The sequence below is a fragment of the Vitis vinifera genome, chromosome 2 (genome assembly GCF_030704535.1).
Source record: "Vitis vinifera cultivar Pinot Noir 40024 chromosome 2, ASM3070453v1".
Lineage (NCBI taxonomy): Eukaryota > Viridiplantae > Streptophyta > Magnoliopsida > Vitales > Vitaceae > Vitis > Vitis vinifera.
This window is the reverse complement of record NC_081806.1, coordinates 17,127,628-17,142,736: the sequence shown is the minus strand read 5'-3', so window position 1 is coordinate 17,142,736 and position 15,109 is coordinate 17,127,628.

The following is a 15,109-nucleotide window of genomic DNA, read 5'->3' as shown; positions in this document are numbered from 1 at the left end:
ATCAAACTCAAGGGTGTAATGAAATGTATATCCATTTGAATTAATATCCAACCGTTCACATGCCTTTGAAACAAATTCAGAATATGACATCCTTTGTCCAATGTACATGCCTTTTTGTTGTCCACCCTTGTATTGTATTTGTTTATCCTCCTTAGGTACAATCTCTCCTCCTTCATGAAGGTAGCCATAAATGGAATTTTCCAAGTCCATTTACCAATTCAGAAGTACGTCTTCTTTCACCGACAATCAAATCAATCTATTTCACAATATTACAATCAATGAAAATTTTACAACGAATACAAAATAAAGACATATTTTATATAATAAATAACAATATTTGTTGTATATTATACATGTTAGGGATATGCCAAAGAACCCATAATTGCCCAGTTTCATAAGAAATTTGACATTTTCAAAATTTTACCTTATCGTAATGTATCGCAATGTTATTGTATTTGTATTGTAATTGTACTGTATTTTTATTATACCTCTATATTTTTATATAAAAAAAATTAATTTTATAGATTTTTTTTTATCCATCATTGGATTATCATCAACAACTATTTCACAATATTACAATCAATGAAAATTTTACAAATAATACAAAATAAACAAATGAAAATTATAATCAATTGAGACATATTTTATATAATAAATAACAATATTTGTTGTATATTATACATGTTAGGGATATGCCAAAGAACCCATAATTGCCCAGTTTCATAAGAAATTTGACATTTTCAAAATTTTACCTTATCGTAATGTATCGTAATGTTATTGTATTTGTATTGTAATTGTACTGTATTTTTATTATACCTCTATATTTTTATATAAAAAAAATTAATTTTATAGATTTTTTTTTATCCATCATTGGATTATCATCAACAACTTCATGTATTGAAATTACAATAGTGTATTTTTGTTGTTGTTTTTTTTTATAATTTTGGCTTGCAATGATGCGTTATGATAGGAATACAACATGATAGCCTAGAAATGCCAATTCGGTAAAAAATAATTCAATATTTTGTCATTTTGGTATATTGTAATGTATCATAATGTTAATATTTTTTCATTGTAACTATATTGCATTTGTATTGTACTTATACTTTATAACTGAAATAATGGTTCTTTTACACAACCTTCAAACTACTAGGCATTCGACTCATCATACCAAAATAATACTTATACAAAAAGGTAACAAATTTATAACAAAAATATAGTGATCTTAACTCTTTAAAAAATTCATAATAAAAGACAAAGTGGTCTCGTACAAAGGGGATTTCAGTTTTCAATGACAATCCAAATATGTTTATAAATACACAAACAAAGTGGTCCCAAACAAGCATGAAACAACTGAGAACATTTTTTCTTCAATCATGTCAAAAAGTCTTAACAATAAAACTAAAGTGCAAACCTTTTCAATGGAAATCAATAATAATCATATCAAACAACCCACCCAGAAAATAAATTAAAAATAAAAACACATCTTCAATATGACCTAAATAATATAAAAAAATTCAAAATAATAAATTTAAATAACATTTAAAAAAAATGTAATTTCTTTCTCAAAACCTCATTCAATATTTCAGATCTAATATCTTACAGCTACATTGTTAAAATTATTAACTTTTCCTTCATTCAATCCGATTTTTAAATTATTTATTTATTTTTCCATAAACTGACTTTTTTTTTGTATTAAAAAAAAAATTGACCTTTAATGGATTTCTTGTTAGATTCACAAAAAAAAAAAAAAAAACAAGTTTTGTGTATCGGTTGCAGAGAATGACCTGAAGTGCGCACCTTTTTCCTTTCCCCTTTTTCTTCTACAACTCGGCTCCAGGTAGGTTAAAGAAAGGGAGAATAAACTCTTTTTTATTTTCTGTTGCTTTTCACTTATTAAGGGTAGTATTGGCATTTAAATAAAATAAGGCCTTTGGAGGAATTATCATAATTTTACCCTACCCTTTACAATAATTATCAAATTTACCCACCCTCATTGGTCATTTTTTTCCCCAGCCTACCCTTAAGGGTAATTCTCCCTTTTGTTTTTTGGTGCTTTCTTTTGGTAAGGATGGCGCTATGAATCATGGTAATTAGTTGTGGAAATTTTTTTTCCCAAATGACAATAATTTTTAAAATATGGTCTTTAATAGTTTTAGTTGTTCATCTGGAAGTACTATACAACCTATTTTTATTTTATATCAAGTACTGCTTTTTCATAATGAGCTAACAGTGGAAAAAAAAAACCCACTAATTGTTGCTAGAATGAGTTAGGGCTCAATTGTTGAACCCCAATTGTTGATTTAAATAACTAGGCTTACACTCGTTTTAAATTTTTTTAAATCATTTCATATTTCGTTATTTAATATAACATTTCTACCTACAAAATTTATATTTAAATAAAAAAATATCAAATATTACATTTGACACCGGTAATCACTTGAAATCCTTCATCTTCTTGATAAAATACAAATTTTTAATTTTCTCCTTCATAAAGTTTCAAACCTGATTTTCAAATTTGATTTATCAAAACACATCTAACATATTTTGTAATATGGTAGTTGAAACTGTTTAATTTTCATATTAAATTAGTATCCTTTTTTATATATGACTAATGAGAATATAAGGGTAGTTGGTATGATTTTCTTTTTTTAGAGAGAGTTACGTAGTTCATTAAATAAAAAATTATATTTGATATTTAATAATAAATTATAAAAAAAAAGTTGTAATATTTAGATATGTATGAAATGCATGTGATTATTTCTCACCAATAGGTCATCTTTACCGATTTAATAAGATTTTGTAAATTTTTTAATGACATGCACTATACATTTGTCATTTTATTATTGGGGTTAAATGTGGGTAGGTACCCCCAAAATAAAGAGTGGGTACCAAAAAACAACCCATTAAATTAACACTCAAATTCCTAGTCCAAGTATAAATTCCTATTGGTCCTAGTTCACACTAAATTCCTATATTAGTATTAGTATTAGTATTAGTATTATTATTATTATTAGTATTAGTATTAGTATTAGTATTATTATTATGTTTTAAATATATTTATTAAATAACCAGGCTTACACATATCTTAAATTAACAATTAAATTTCTAGCCCGAGCCCATTAGTCCTAGTTGACACTTAATTCCTATATTTCTATATTATCATTATCATTATCATCACCATCATCATCATCATCGTCATCGTCATTGTCACTATTCTTTTTTTTTTCTTTTTTTCTTAGTTATTATCAATTCAGTCTTATATATCATTTATTTGATTCTTTTTAGGTACATGAATGGATAGTTTTATTACAATTGTGTGTTACAAGGATGGTGAAATAATTGATGGCCCAAATGGGATGTGTTACAATTGTCCACCTAAAAAAGGTATTTTAGTGAACAATTTGATCAAATATGATGATTTGAAGGATAAGTTGTGTCATGTCATGTCGATCGATTGCGCTCATACCATGTTATCCATGATATTTCGATATCCAATTCTTATGTTGATTGGAAATGGGAACATTAACTATATAAAATACCAATTAAAGATAATGATGATGCAAGGTTAATGTTTCATGATGTAGCATAAATCTCACCATCGAATTCTATTGAAATGTATTTGCAGACACGTCCAAGGGATCATTCATTTGGGTTAAGTCCATCATTTGATCAAGAAATTATGGGTCATGATGTGGAAATGTCAACAAAGGGGAATTTGGCAGTGCACACTGATGAAATGGAGGAGAATTTAGCACACAATGATAAAATGAGAGGGAATTTGGCAATAGTAACTCAGTTATGATAGCAACAAATAACCATGTTGACATCTCATTTACAAATGAAAATGATGATGAACCTCCAACAAATAAGGCTTTTTTAGATGATGGTGAACATACTAAGCCTTTCCTAATGTTCAAACAATTGAATTGAGATGCAATAAATAGCATGACTATTGGGCCTTTCACATCACGTATTGAATTGTGGAATGAATCTAATGAGTTGTTTAAAGGATTGAGATTTGAGAGTAAAGAAGACTTGCAATATGCTGTAAAACGTTATGCAATATGTTGGAATCAACATTTGGTTGTTTGTGAATTAGAACCACAATTGTGGACAGTGAGATATAAGAAGTGGCAAGAAAGATGTAATTGGAGGTTTCGTGCATGTCATCGTAAAAGTCATGGAATGTTTGAGATAACCAAGTACGCAGGTCCTCACACATGTGTTTATCCTAAATTATCACAAGACCACTCTCAATTGGACTCTACATTGATTGCAAGAGAGATCCAAAATTTAGTTTAGAGGGATCACACTACCTCTATTGCTAAATTACATCATATAGTGAAGGATAAATTTGGATATGATGTCCATTATAGGAGAATTTGGGAAGCTAAGAGAAAAGCAATGCTTAGAGTTTTTGGCGATTGAGATGAATCTTATCAAGCATTGTTGAAGTGGATGAACATTCTTAAGCTAACTAATCCTAGAACAAAGATTGTTTGGAAGATAATACCTTTAGGAGGGATTTATGGGAACGTGCGGTTTATTCATGTTTTTTGGACATTTAGGCCAAGTATTGAAGGGTTCAAGCATTGCAGACCAATTATACAAATTGAAGGTACATTCCTATATGGAAAATACATGAGGAAGCTTTTAATTGTTTCTTTAATTTATGCAAATGGTCGTATATTCCCCCTTGTGTTTGCAATTGTTGAGGAAGAATCACATGATAGTTGGTCTTGGTTTCTTATTGCATTAAGGCGTCTCGTCACTCAAAGAGGATGAATATCCTTAATTTTAGATTTCCATGTAGGAATAAATGCTGCTATTAAAAATCCATCAGTTAGATGGAGCCCTCCTCATGCGCAACATCGATATTATCTTAGGCATGTAGTGAGCAATTTTAATGACAAATTTAATAATAAGGTCTTAAAAGAGTTGGTGTATAGAGTTGGATCTCAACATTGACTGCAAAAGTATGAGTGATACATGGAAGAGTTAAAATGATTAAATGAAAAAGGCGTGGCTTGATTTTCAAAATTAGACACTAAAAAATGGACTCAAGCATATGATCTAGGATATCGGTATGGGTGGATGACCACAAATATTGTTGAATGCATAAATAGGGTGCTTAAGGGAGCAAGAATGTTACCTATCACTATGCTTGTTCAATTAACTTTTTATCGATGTGTGTCATACTTTGAGACTCATAGAGTAGAGATACGTGCTAGAATGGCAACTGGAGATGTGTATACTACGTACGCAATTGATAAATTTAGAAGATCTGAAGCCAAAGCTAGTAGACATACTGTGACTATCTTCCATCGAATTCATCAAACATTTAAAGTAATTGCTACTCTCCATGGATTTCGTATGGATAAAGGACATAACAAACAAGTTGTTAAGTTGAATGAAGGTACATGTAGTTGTAATAAGTGGCAATCATTTGGCATTCCATGCTCACATGTGCTAGATATTTGTGCTCATATGAGGATTCATAGTTGATAATTTGTTGAAAAATACTATAGGATGGATGCCTATGCCAACATTTATGCTCCTAAATTTAATCTCATTCCACATGAATCTTATTGGTCGTATCCTGATTTTCCTATTCTCCACCCTGGCCTAACTTCGATGAGGGATAAAGGGTGTCTTAGATCATCAAGGATAAGGAATCAAATGGATTTGAAGGAACCAAGTGTTAGAGTTAGATGCGCCTTATGTAAAATAGAGGGACATAATTTTCATAACTGTCCCACAAAAGATGGAGGGTAATCCTCAAATCCTCTTCCTCTTGACAATTAAAGTATGAAAGATTGTTCATTTTGATAATATGATATTTTTAAGTAATGTCTTTAAATTTGTAATCATACTAATGTTAACAAGAACTAATGGTTATTTACTATATATAGGTATCATCGCATGATGAAGCCAGGACCATTGGATCCTACAATTCTACATGGGCAAGCCACACACAGGTCATCTCTAGTATGGATAGGTGTTGACTCTAAGGAGCTTCATTGTCGACGTTGTGAGATGATTTTTCATCACACCAGTGTACTCGATGGGCGTATTATTCCATTGTTGCAGTAGGCAGGCTTCTATGGTGTTGCATGCTTAGGATTCATTTTCTTAGATTGACACTTTATTACTGCATTTATCGAGAGATGAAGACCTAAGACTCATACCTTCCACTTAACTCAAGAGGAGTGCACAATTACACTACAGGACATTGCCATTCTTCTTAGACTACTAGTAGATGGAGTTGTAGTTATTGGTAGCACATGTTTAGATTGGAGGCATGTATGTTATTCTCTATTAGGACTCATTCCTAGAGATACAAACATAGATGGGTAGCGCCTTCATCTTACATGGTTGGGTCAAAGCTTCCTTACTTTGACACCAGATGCTAATGAGGAGTCTATTCAGCATTATACTAAGGCTTACATCTCATTAGAGGTTTTCTATTTTTAGGAAAGTCTAGTGATAAAGTTCATCTTATGTTTTTACTTCTTCTAAAGGATTTTGAGGTTGTTGGTAGGTATAGTTAGGGTAGTGTCTATTTAGCCTAGCTTTATCGATAGTTGTGTCGAGCCTCTCATATTGATACACATGATATATCTAGCCCACTAATTTTGCTCCAATTATGGGTATGGGAGAGTGTAGACCCGTATTTCTCATGTGCACTCCCACTCAATCGATGAGACTCGTTTTTATTTGGTGAAAAATTAGTTTTGGAAAAGTTGGAGTCACCACTTATTTTATTTTATTTTAAAAGGAAAATAAAACAAGAAAGAAAACCCTAAAGAAAGTGACTCCACAATTTTGGAAAAAGCATGTCTTTGAAAAACCCGAGTCTGGGTTCAGGGATCAGGTTACTTATTGGGAAAGTACCTCTAGGAGGTAGCACCCCTCTAGGCCTTATAAAGGTCCCTACTAACTTAATTGAGGGAAATGTGGCAATTAATTGGTTGATTATAGATACCTAAGTAGGCTAAGTGGTTTCAAAAATAGCATGCCTAACAAGAAAGCCAAGCACAATCATAAAGAATATTTAGGGTGCGTACATGGACTGCATCTTAAGCGTTGTCACAAGACATCAGAGTTAGTTCAAATAATATATCATCCAACATACGCTTTATTAGAAATAATAGAACAATGAAACATATATATATCAAGACACTCAAGTACTATCAAGTATAGATGCAGTTCACATTGACAACCATATTTACAGAATTTAGAAGGTGGGTGATAGAGGACGTACCAGGACCACATAAATAACTTATAATGCGTTTCCACAAGATATGAGGGGTTAGATAATAATAAAATAAAGAAATCCTAGCATGTTTGTTGTCTAATTAGCATCACAAAAATAATCAAAGTATACGAAATCATCAATTATCGCACACATCTTGTATATAATTCCTAAAAAACAGATACATATAATTTCAATAAATGGCAAGGGTGGCAGCAAAGATGAGTTTTGAAAAGATGATTTTATGTAGGGGTTTCACCAATTCCTTAATTGATATACACAAGTCTAGCCTAGAATTATCCCATTTATTTGGGACCACAAGCTTGGATTCGTGTCTTACTCAAAACCGTAGTTTTTATTGAAAACTAAGCACGATGCGAATCGAAAAAAAAAATGGTTGCATATTATTTTTTAAAAAAAAATGAGATTTTGATTCTAAAGACTCTAAATGAATTACTTTTAACACAAAATTTTCAAAGGCATATTTTAAGAAAAACATTTGATTTAAAAATAAAGGAAATTAATATGAAAACAAAAAAACACAAGAAATAAAATACCAAGCAAAACAGAGGAAAAAGAATTCACAAAGTGAAATTTTTTACAATCCGAGCAAACTAAAGTGGTGAGAATGGAGGCCAATCTTCACTATTTTCCGATGATCTCTAAAAATTAAAGATAAAATTATTATAGCAACCAACCAGAGATTTTTAGATCAAGTAAACTAACATTTTAACAAATCTAACTTTCAATTTACCACCAAGAATTACAAGCTAACATTTTAAAAAATCTAACTTTCATTTTATTACTAAGAACTATGGAAAACAAGTCTCTAAAAAGAAATTTCCATCTTTTAAATGATCACCAAGAATAATATAAATAAATAAAGACTTCAAAAAAATCTTAAACTAGCATAGATTATGAAGAACTAATTGTTGGAATTTTAAATGCATCTAAACTTAAGATAAATTAATCAAGCGCTTAGAAATTAGTTTTAAAATGAAACTAATAATACGGGATATTCACAATTATCAACTTAGTTTCAAAGAAATAATAAACATCATCGGGATTACCAAAACATCTAATAATCTAAAGAACAACTTATAATGGCATAGATCATCGAAAGGTAGTAACTTATTGCTTAGAATCGAATATAAATTAACATGGGTTTTTAATTGCTAAGGATTCAGGGAATAAACGAAACATCATGGATCAATATAGAAAAGAATTCATAAGTATGCACTAAGGGGACCGAAAGATTTCATGAGTGTTGATTTAAAAAAAAAAAAAAAACAGTTGATTCTTAATTCGATAGTTCTAATGAATTTTATTTATAAAAGGAAGTTTTGATTAATTTAAATAATAAGAATAAAAATGCTTTAATTTCATTTAAGAAAAATACTTGTGAAAGTTTATTTACCAGAAAATAAATGTTATTACTTTTGTAAAAATAAAAAATAAAAAATTCATGAGTATTAAAAAAAAAATTGATTCGATAGTTTTAATGAATTTTATTTATAAAAGGAAGTTTTGATTTACTTAAATAAAAAGGCTTTAATTTCATGCAAAGAAAATATTTTTTTAAAAGTTTATTTACAAGAAAATAAATGTTATCACTTTTATAAAGGAAATATTTCATGAGTATAAAAAATAATTGAGTCCAGAGTTTTAATGAATTTTATAAAAGGAAGTTTTAATTTACTTAAATAAAAAGGCTTTAATTTCATGCAAAGAAAATATTTTAAAAAAAGTTTATTTACAAGAAAATAAATGTTATCACTTTTATAAAGGATTTGTTTGGCTGAAGAGAAAATGTTAGAGTCAAAGATATTCTATTTTGGTTAAATATATGTTTGTATTTGTAAATGAAGTATAAAAATTTATTTGTTTTCCACAATTTGTGTTGTGATAAGATTTTTTAGGAAATTGCTTCATCTGTAATATTGTTAGTTGAAGAATTTCTTTATTTAATTTTAATGATACATTAATGATATTTTGAACAAAATTCTCTTCTACTACTTAGAAATTGTTGTAGTCATCCATGTGGCAGGGGCATACTAGAGTATGTTTTTTTTATTGGGAAATAACTGGTTTGAGAGTTTGCTATTATTTTGAGCAAGCTCTTAAATACCCATTGGTATTACAATATCTATATGTCATACGAACCTTCCTCAATTGTTATCCTAAAATTCCCATGTTTTTGGTAGTAATTGTCTTTTCTTAAAAATAAAATAAAATAAAATCAATTAACAAGATGTTTACTTCTAGATTGCTAGATGGGAATAAAATGTTGAATTGGGCTTTGGATCTATGAGAGGGTTCGCCAAAAACTTAAATGACTGAATTGGATTAGAAAGAATTAGTTTACTTAATGTTGTGTGGTTGATATGCAAAAGCCAAAATTTGAGCGTTAGGATGTATCTATTTTTTTTTTCTTGTTTAAGAAATGAAAATGTAGTTTTAGTGGATTTGTGTTCTTTGTTTTATGTAATGGTGGTTTTTAACTACTTTGTGTATACATGTTTATGACTACTTTGTGTATAAATGTTGTTTATTTTATAACAAATTACATGCTTACCAAACTTGTCATGGAAAACATGTTTACGAATCATGAAAGTTTAAATATGGCTACTATTTTCTAGTTCCTATATCTTTTCTTAGAAAACAAACATAGACATGAATACGTAAAGAAAAAATTTGGGTATAGAGAAAGGGCTAAGCATGCAGTTAGAATTAGATATATTTGGTTTTGCTTAAAGGTGTTAGTATTGCCAAGAGTTGTCTTAATTAGTTGTGACCATTAATTAGAAGCTCAACAATTTTAGTGAGAAATTTTTTAGGTTGGTATATTTGTTCATATCAATAAGAGCTAGTTTTTATGCATGCTATTTTAAGGGAATTTGAAGGTCAACATCATGCTTGATGGTTTCATGTATCTTGTTGTTACTTTTGACAATCGTTGAGGTTTATAGATGTTTATGACAAATGCCTTGTATATTATGGAAATTGGGAATACTTATGATAAACCTAAGTAATGGTAAACCTTATTGCAAGTTGATTACTTAATGTGCTTTGTCTGATATATCTTACTCCCCTCAGTTGTTCTATATGACAAAATTCTACATGCCCTCGATGAAGGTTGATGTCACCAAGCCATTTTCTATTGCCTAGACTAATGAATTAATCAAATGATGGTTAGCAGCTGAAATTTCTACATTCAATACATACAGTCATGTGCATGTATGCTCCAACTTCGCACATTTTTCCTTTTTCTATAAGAATTTATCCTATTGAACTCATGACTAAACTGAATGTTGTCATTCTTGGACTCATAACACATGCAGGTTAAACAACAGCCACAAACCGCTACCCAGTTTCATGCACCATCAACAGTTTTGACATCATCAATTATTGACAATGCTAGCGAGGTAGTAGATGTCTTCAATCACTTTTAGAGCCCACAAACCCATATGGGTCAGACTTATGCAAATTTTTATTTATCATTGCATACATTGATCGTTGTATATAATTTTCTCCATTTTCTATTAGGCAATTAAAACGTGTGTCATACAAACATCAGAAAGCATGGTGAGATTGGCTTCATCACTGGTGCGCAATGTTGCTACATTGCATTCCTACCGATTTGGATCGTAGGCCTATTGTGCGGTCCCTCCACCAAAACCATCGGAGCAAGTAAAAGAACAAAAGGCTCCTACGACAGTGGACATTTAGCCTTCTCCTGAAGATTTTGTAGAATGACACAACTTACCACCAAGCCCCTAATCTCTAGTTGAAATGTAGACATCAACAGCAGCCCATGGTTCCCCACCGCTGCCCCTATAGTCTCATGCATAATCCTCTCTTGAATCGGACTTGAGGGTAGGGAAAGAGGTGGAAAATGTTGGGCCATTTGTGAGTGCCAACCAATCAGTCATCCATTCGTCTATTCAGAGATACAAACGCACTATTAAGAGGATTGTCAAGCATCTTACCATTTTCAAATCTCCATTTGTTGCGCAATGCCTTAAACAGTTCCCAAAAATCGCACAACAAATAAGGTTGTAGCAAATTTTGCATTGACGGAAGATGATGATCCCAGGTACTTTAATTTTTTGTATCCTTCTTTCACAGTGTAGCCTCAACTATACTAATTTTACTAATGGTTACGAAAGATAATTGTATTCGTTGATGTTTGTAATGAGTAATCCCGAACTTGAATAGGTTCTTCTCAACAGCCTTCAACCAAAGGCAACAAAACACGAAATCATTGACAGATGTCGCATGTTTCTTCATGCTGCATACTAGGACACAACCTAACAACGTGTGATATGGTATGACACACTTGTTAAAATTGAAGTCCCATCATCCAACTTGTAATGTTAAAATTATGACTTTATATATTAACATAGTTGTGCATAATTCCACATTGATCATGTAGTTGTTCATCCTTGTTTGTGAAAACAACCATTGGCACATTCATGTGATAAACATTCCGGTGGTGCGTGTTGAGATCTTATTATCACTGCCACTATGAAGGGGAAACAACATCAATGCTTTGTCTAGGCAATTGTCACTCGCATGCACATGAAATTCACTTGAACGTGGAGGTGTTTAGATTTGTGCATGTTCAGCCAGATGTTGTCCAACAAAAAAATGGGTTAAGTCCTTTGTTCATATCAAATTTTTTTATAATAAAGTTATAGGCATTGTGCGGTATAATGTTATCAAATTTGAGATTTTGGTCATGTATATGAGAATCCAAACTTAATTATGTTGTAGGTATGATTGTGGTATTCTAGCTCTAGAGTTCATGGAATATTGGAATAAGGCTACATTAAGACAATCAGTTGTCGAGGTTACAACAAGTTTACACCATTTCTTGTTCTTGTCTTCCATTTTATCCCACGCCATCAAATCAGTTGTTATGTTTTGTGTAGGACAAAATGCATGTGTATAGACTACAAATGCTTGTGACATTGCTCCTTAGTGAAGGAATAGTGTGGGGGACAATATTATGCATGCATGTGGATTGTGATTGAAGCAATTCCCTAGAAAATGAGTGTAGACCCTCTATTTTGTCCTACTAGCACATGTTCTATTACATGTCCATTTGATACTTTACGATAATTCTCTGATGACCCATTGGGCACCACCTTAGGCCCACTTTGGCACCCTAGGCCCATTTAGATGCACTTGGCCCATTAGGTACACTCCTAGATCACTTGACACATTTTAATCACCTTACATCACTTGGGCATTTTTTTTTTTAAACCTTCAAGGTCACTTGGCATGTTTTTTTTATCACTTGGACATCTCTTTGGTTTAGTTTCCACTTAATTCACCTTGACACTTTCCACTTAGGTCACATAGGTCACTTAGATATTTTTTGTGAGCTTAATTCCATTAGTTTCTTGATTGATGGATTTTTGAGACTAGGTGAGTATTTATATTTTTTTATTGTTTTATTTAGATTGCTTGAGATGAATTTTCGATGTTTATTTGTATCAGCTTGGTATTTTATTTTTATTTTTTATTTGTGTTTTAGTTTAATATTTAGACTATTGTTACGTGCATGCGACATTTATTTATTTTTCCTGTTTTATTTATTTATTCATCCACATATTTATTTTCAGAAAATTGCAGATGGTCAGGGATCTAGTATTATTATCATTATTATTACTATTATTATTAGTTATTATTATTATTATTAGTATTATTATTATTATTAGTGTTATTATTAATTATTAGTATCATCATTATTAGTATTATTAATATCATTAGTAGTATGCACTCACTGTATGTTTGTTTTATTATTATTACATTCTTCTTATTTTACTTTTCATTTTTTTTATAGATTTTTTTACCTTTAATTTTATTTTTATTCTTTTAGTTTATTTAAAAAAAAAAAAGATAAAGAGGAAAAAAAAGGAAAACAGATGGACTAGGAGGAGAGGCTTTGATGTGGAATAGTAATTTTCTGAAAATGAAGAGGCTTTGATCAGGAAAAGATGAGGGGGAGATTACAAAAAATGAAAAATGGGAGTCGATTAAGAATCTTAGTAGGGAAGAAAATGGAAATCAAAAGAAGGAAAAAAGAAAACTGAGATGGGAGGTTTTCGAGGAGTCTGTATGGGAAAGAGGCAGGGGCCATTTTCTAGAGGGAATGAAGAGTTTCTCAAGAGAGGATAAAAAGGGGGGACTTAGGAGTTTGAAAAAAAAAAAAAAAAGTGGGAGAGGTTTTGAGGAAAACAGAGAGAACGGGAAAAGAAGGAAAAAAGAAAGAAGAGTTTGAGAGAAGTCTGAGAGGAGTAAGAGGGAAGGTTTTGAGAGAGAAATAAAGAAAAGTAAAAGAAAGAGCTGACAGGAGGAATTCGAGAAAAAAGAGGGGTAGCTGGAAACTAATATTTCATACAGCCAGAAACGACTTCCGAGGTATGGATTTTATTATTCCTGCTGTTTAATTTGCATGCCATGTCACTCTCCTTTCTCTTTCATGATTCCTGGATATTTTAAATTGCTTGAGAATAGACAGTGAAGAATGCTTGTTGTCCGTGGGAATCTAGTTCTGATATTTCTATTTACCATTGTTGCATGTTTGTTTTTACTTTCACCGTCTTGCTCAGAAATATAATATGAATATGCAGTCTTAGTTTGGTTGTTGGATATTTTTTGGTTTGTGTCTCTATTTGACCTTGGACTCACCTGCTGATTAGTGCCCAATTGGTGTCTCAGCTGATTCGTGTCCAGCTGGTGCTCCTTGATTGAGGGAGTAATCAACAAAATTTATAACCTATTACACCATATACTAGGGTAGCAAAGAAAAAGCTACTATAGCATAGTAGTTCTAGGATCGCTCACTGGGAAGGGTTTTCAAATTGCAAATGATACCAATTCAAAATGAATTGGTGTTGTTTCATTTCAAGGTTAGCTTAAGAAATAAAACACAAACTTTGGTTGAAAAAGGTTTAGATTTAAACTAACGGCACAGCAAGTAATGGAAATTACTTATGAAGACAAACATTCCTTGGAGATTTAGGTTCACATGGGAGGTTCCTCATGCAAAAACATAGCTCCGGTCAGATGGTTCATTTCCTCGCATTAGAGAATTAACATATAGTCAATTCTCTAACCGGTGATGTACAGATGCATCCCTTAATTGGATTTCAGCTCTAATTCTCTCTCACTGATGCAACTTGCAATGGTTCGTGCCTCTCACTTAGCATTTACCATTCAAGGTGATCTTTAACCTTGGACTTCCCTTCTCAAGCTCGCAAGAGATAACTAATGGATGTCTCCTTGGAGTCCAAAAGCTTACCAAGTGTTGGCAATTCTAGAAAATCCTACCTTCAAGTCACCTCCCAAAGGCTCGCAAGGGGTAAACTAGTGTATTTCCATGGACGGAGATCACTTGCCTTACCAAGTGTTGGCCCAGGTGACTCCAAGGCGTTTTAAGTTAACTAAAAACATAGAAATCACTAAAGGATCACACTTTCTCTTCATTCATGGCTGAAACCACAAAGCTACTAATTCATGCACTTGGAACCTTTCCCGGCAACCTTAGCTCCAAGGAACTAAAGGTTTAGTTACTCATTCTCTGGGGAAACTTCCTCAGAGAGTGCATAACTAGTAAATGAAAAATACAATCAAAGTGAGAAGGTAAGGCAGAGCAAAGGCTCTGTATTTTTCTTTCTTTCAAACTTTTACAAAATGTTCATCGTCCCTGAGAACAGGCTCTCGAGAGCTATTTATATGAAAATTACAATAATAATTATTACATGGATATTCACCCTTTCTCCTAACTTAATAGCTAAGGAATCCTACAATTGGTGGTTTACAAGGAGAGTTTTAGGATTT